The sequence below is a fragment of the Tasmannia lanceolata genome, unplaced genomic scaffold (genome assembly GCF_043159265.1).
Source record: "Tasmannia lanceolata isolate RefF3 unplaced genomic scaffold, GAP_Taslan_0.1 ptg000002l, whole genome shotgun sequence".
Taxonomy (NCBI): Eukaryota; Viridiplantae; Streptophyta; class Magnoliopsida; order Canellales; family Winteraceae; genus Tasmannia; species Tasmannia lanceolata.
This window is the reverse complement of record NW_027518679.1, coordinates 15,809,236-15,815,097: the sequence shown is the minus strand read 5'-3', so window position 1 is coordinate 15,815,097 and position 5,862 is coordinate 15,809,236.

The window sequence follows — 5,862 nt, the reverse complement described above, 5'->3', positions numbered from 1 at the left end:
TATTATGGTTACACAAACACCTAAGCTTGGAGGTATTGGGAAAATTAATATATTTCTTTTTATTTTTACATGAATGACAGTATTGGAGCAAGTTGCTTTAATTTTATGCTTGTGCATTCTTATATATTAGTAAAAAAATAACTTAAGTAGGGAGGTTGACTCCTTAATCTGATTTCATATTCTAACCTTCAACTTCTTTCTCTTTCTAAGTTTTAACCCTTACTCTTGTTGGGACAACATCATAATTTCAACTTTGCTCAGATGGATTCAATGATTTGTTTTTTACAAAGTTTATGAATTGAGAAGAGCTCTAGTATTAATCTTTCCGTAGTAATGTCTGTTGATATCATGTCCTTATCCAAAAAGGGTTCATGTAGTGTTGTTCTCCAATTTGCTTGTGTTAGCATTATTTGTCTCATTTATAACAGTGATCTTGGAAAGGTCTTTATGTTGTTTTCTCTTTTGTTGTAGGTATTCTAGATAAAATTTATAATTGAACATCAAAAAGTGAATTAACCTGATTAAATTTGTTCTATCTCGGTTTTGGCTTAGTAGAAGTCAAGAATGTTCTTTACTTCTTGATAATAGACTTATTTGAACCTCTTGATTGCCTTTTGAATATTTAAAGACAAGGTGAATAGAGATAATTAGCAAGACATGGTTGTAACAATGCTTTTAACACAAAAAGTTTTCTCTTTTCTGTTCTTTGTGAAAACAAGTATTAACATATCTATGTCTGATGCTTGTATGGTTGCAACTGATTTTTTCTTTACAATTGAACTTAAAAATTGTATAGTCAAGTTAACCTTATGTAGTAGTTAAAATCACTAGGGTTATATTAATGTCCTTTTCATAGCCTTTAAAGTGATTGGTTCCAACAAGATTTTGAGCAGATTTTGGTTTAGCTAGCGTATACTATTGCACTTAGCGCCTTCCCCAACTTGCAAAGTTTTTTTTGTGAGATTTACTTTGAACTTCTTGGTTGCTGTTTATATATATATATATATATATATATATATAAATAATGATCAGCTAGTGTAAGTAGAGAAACCTGATTGTATTGATGTCAGTTTTTTGGGAAAGCTCAACATGGGAGTGCTAGTGTCAAAGTATGGTAATGGTTGTGTTATTTCTAACCCCACCATGTATTGATATTATAGTTGGGAGGGTTAATATACAAACATGAAGAAGTTATTGTTGCTCCTTTATCTGATCCAACCATTTATTGATAAACAATTTGTCAAGACCAAATGTAATTTCCAAGATTTTATTCTTTGTTCAAATACATGTTGTAGGAGCTGTAGGCCATTGATTTGGGTTCATTTTTCCCCCTTATGTCATTAAATTTCGAGTGAATCATCATAGTTCTTTGTTTTATTTAAAAAAAACTGAACGTTCATTATGATAGTTGGCTTGGAAAGTGTAAAGTCATTTTTTCATATAGTTTTAATCTTCCTGAGTTTAGATTAAATGGTAGATAATCATAAGGCTTGCTTTATTTTACGGCGGTGATTTTGTGAGTCGTTTCTTTTGGCCCTTTTGTACTTAGTATTGAAAGTAGTGAGTCCTTTATTATCAAGATCTATTTTTTTGAATTTCGTGTTCTTTCGATTGAATATTCTAAACTTTTAGAAGCCATGAAGTCAATAATAGTCATTTTTTTATAGTAGGTATTTTTTAAGAATTCAGAATACAAGTTATATGTTCAGGTTGTGTTGGTATGCTCTTTAGATGAAAATTTTAAGCATATGATGTTAAGATTCAGTCAATTGTTTTTGTCCTGAATTTGGTGGATATTTTATTATGAATACTCAAATGAAAATCAATGTAAATATTTGATATGACATGAAATTTGTGAAGGTATGAACAGGTTCATAGATAATTAAAAGTACTTTGCTGAATCTTTTATAAAAATAATAATAGATGTGTGGTGAGTGAATCAGCTGTTGTGTTTCATTTTAGATATAAAGCATATGCACAGATATAATTTCATCCCTAGAAAGCTGATTGCTCAATCTATTATGACAAATATATTTGTATTTTCATGAAATTAGTGAATGTTAAACCTTGTGTATTTTCTTTCTTTAGTTTTCTTATAAATTTTGATTTGACTCTTTAAGATGTATGAGGGGCCTCATTTTGTTTATCATCACTTTTAGTGATATTTAAGTTCCTATATTTCAATTACTTTTGAAGAATCACGTTGGCTTTAAAAGATTAGAGCCCATCCTTTAGGGGACTTACTTAGTCTCAGCAGCACTCCCCTCTTTATTTAGTAGAGTAGCCCAGTCTTTTAGACACTTTTAGATATTAGAACCCTCTATCATTCCTAGGGCAATGAAAGAGACATCTAGAGCCCCTTTAGTAGACCACTTTGGTCTTTGTAGAAAAGTACCTCTTTTAGGAGACTTTATAAGTCTCATTAGCGAATCATGTATAGAGGACTTGACTTGTCCTATTTATAGAACCTTCTTCTCCTCATATAAGTTAAGGACTAACTTGGTCTGTTAATTGCCTATAACCCTATTTATCATTACAGGGGCAATGATAGGGATGCTTGGAGCCCACCTCTATGTCTAGGACACTTGCCCAGTCTCATTGGTATTCTTGTTTATCTTCTCTGTTTTTAGGAGGCATGCTTTGTCTTGTTAGTGTTAGTTGTTTCCCCTTTTAGAAGACATGCTTTGATTTATTTGCACCCCCTATTATAGAGTTGTTAGACATGCTTTGATTTATTTGCACCCCCTCTTTATTTTCTTATTTGACATGTTTAGACTTATTTGAACCCCCTTTTTAGAGTGGTTAGTTTAGAAGTTTATCTCATAGACTAATTGTCTATCCTTTAGTTTGGAGTCTATCATTTAGTTAGGAGTCTATCCTTTAGACAGTGTTTCTTCATCTTTCATAGAGACTATATTATTCTTATTAGAGCTTACTACTTGGGATCTTATCCATTTTCACCTTGGGACACTAGTTTACTTGTTTTGGGATCATTTTCATTTTATGTTGGGACACTAGTTTACTTCTTTAGGGTTTCTCCTTTAGCCATAGGAATTTTGCCCTTGTGTGTTGGTTTGCATGTTCCCTTTGGCTAAAAAGGTTGAAATTTCCTTTTTAAAATAAAAAAAATCAGAAATTTGAAACTAAAAAACATTGAAAATTTTTCAAGAACCTCAAAACATTCAAAAAGTGAACAGATTTTAAGAGCGTACTAGGAAAGTTTGTTTCCGAACTACGTTGGCTTGATCCTCTTCCACGAGGTACGTAGGCACTTGGGATCTTTATCGCAAGTCTAGTCAAACTTTGTAAATAAAACTTTTGCAAACTTTTTCAAACCTTTTCAATAAAATATTTTTTCAAAAAAAAAGATCTTCCTCTAGAGTTAGGAGTTTGTCCTAGATGTGTAAAGTGTTTTAAAGTTAGGAGTTTGTCCTAGATGTTTAGAGAGTCCTAGAGTTAGGAGCCTCTGTGCAGTCAGTTTGACTATATAGCTTGTCGCATAGTCACTGATGACTAGAATATGATGCACTTAGTTAGCCCATTATTTTCCTAGGACGCAGACTAGTCGAACATAGGATGTAGGGACTACATGCATTAGTTTAGGGCTAAACTTGCATTTAGTTAGGACATATAGGGAGTCCTTTTATAATTCACTTTAATTTAACTACTTACAATCATTAAGCTTTAAAAAACAGTCGGATCTTTTAGGTCGAGTCTAGGCACAAATAGGCATTGTAGCTTAGATTAGGTCACAGAACTACCTTGACCTTGATTCCGAAAAGAGGCTTGGATATGTAGGCAGCTTGGATGGTTGGTCATCCAAGTCAAGATCATATTGTTTCACAATTTCTATTATTTTAGAGTTTTAGGGGTTTGTGGTCTATTTCTTATCATTGTTTCCTGCATAGGCATATGATAGTGCGTTTTCTCTTTGTTTTGAGTGTGTACTCTCTTTTGATATATTTCTGGTATAATTTTATTTGCTATTTTACTTGTTTAGTTGTAGCATTTACATGCTTATCTTACTTGCTTATTAGAGTGATCACATGCTTAGCTGTAGCACTTTACTGCTTTTCTGCTTATCTTACTTTGTCATATTTGATTATTTCATTTATCTGCTTAGTTGTAGCTCTTTATTATTTTCCTGCTTATCTTATCTTATCTCATTATCATATCTCATCATATCTATTAATTTATCTGTCATTATCTGCTTAGATGTAGCTGTGCATGCGTATGTTTACCGCTTTCTTAGATGTGATGAGTTAGGATTAGATGTGATGAGTTAGGACTTGTTTGTTTTCTTCTGCTCATCCCCGGGTCATGCATGTTTAGGTAGATATTTTTTCGGGGATGTTTGTTACCATTTCACATGATTTTTGCCCAAAATTCTTCAAAGTTAATAACAAATGGCATAAGAGACAGAGTGCGCTCGGGCGAGTAGGGTGCCCAACACCTTCCCTACTAGTAACCAGGCACGGACCCAATTATTTCTAGTTATTCATTGCAAATAGAGTATTTTTTTTGGTTCCATGGCCTATCCATGGATGGCGACTCTTTCATATTTTTAGGTACGTCTTGATTCCAGACTTTGTTTCTGAATCAAGAGATATCTCATATATCGCCAATCATATTGTGAGGGCAACTTTTCGAGAGTTCCTTGGTAGAGCTTTCCTTCACATGTGGAGATCTAAAGGATGAGGGGTATCCGTCCCTCATCTTTCTCAGATTGGGGTCCACAGGCTAGCGACTCTGTTGGGGATCTTTTGAAATTATACCTAACTCTATAAAAAAAATGCCATTATTATTATATTTGGAGAAATTTCAGCAAAAAACAAGAAAAATGGGAAATTTATCATTAGAATCCAAGGGCACCAAATAAGTGTGTAATAAAACAAGGGCTCACACACTCACTCTCATCCCTTGCATGTATTATCTATTTTGTGGTTATTTTCTATTATGGTTTGTTGTGGATATGATATCAGATGACCTATTCGAGCTACTACTAGCATGAGGGTTGCTTGGGCTATACCCGCCCCCCCGACCAGCACCGGACTGGTAGTACACTCAACTTCTGGACACTTCGTGTATAAAACGGGCATAGTTCGTACATTGGAGGAAACTCTCAGTGTACAAGAAACTATGCACTCGGCCAGGAGGACCTCAGCCTTACCCCATCTAGATATTACATTTCTCCTTTGTTTGCATATAGGGACGAACTTGTGTGACTCACACATGTAAGCCTAGAGTTAGGAGTCCTGTCCTATTTATAGAATAGGGTAGCTCACCTCGTATGGCTACAAACGCCGTCATAATACACTCACCAGTCCATCATGAGTCAAGACCTTCTTGACTCCGCTAGTTTAGACTAGGGATGGTGCCCCTGGTTAGGATATATGTCTATATATATATATATATTTATTGATTATTAGATTAGGGCCTACTTATTTAGTGAGGTTTCCTTATCTAATTAAATTAATTATCTCAATTTATCTTTCATATATAGATTTGGTCAGTGGCTTTTACTTACCATCATTATGGCCATGGTGTATTCCATGATCCTTTGATCATAAGATTTGATTATATCATGTATCATTGATTCCTATAGTGCATATTCATTATTAGATTAGGGTTCACTTCTTAGTTAAATTTTTCTTCTTAATCTAATCAATTCTTTCTATCTGTCCATTCTATAGATTACAATTAGATTATTGGTTCTTTATCCATAATCTGTTTCTTGATCTATTGGTCATAAAATTGATCCGTGTTTTCCATCATCGATTAACATTATTAGATTAGAGTTCACCACTTAGTTAGGTTTTCCTTCTTAATCTAATCAATTCTTTCTATCTATCCATTTTGTGG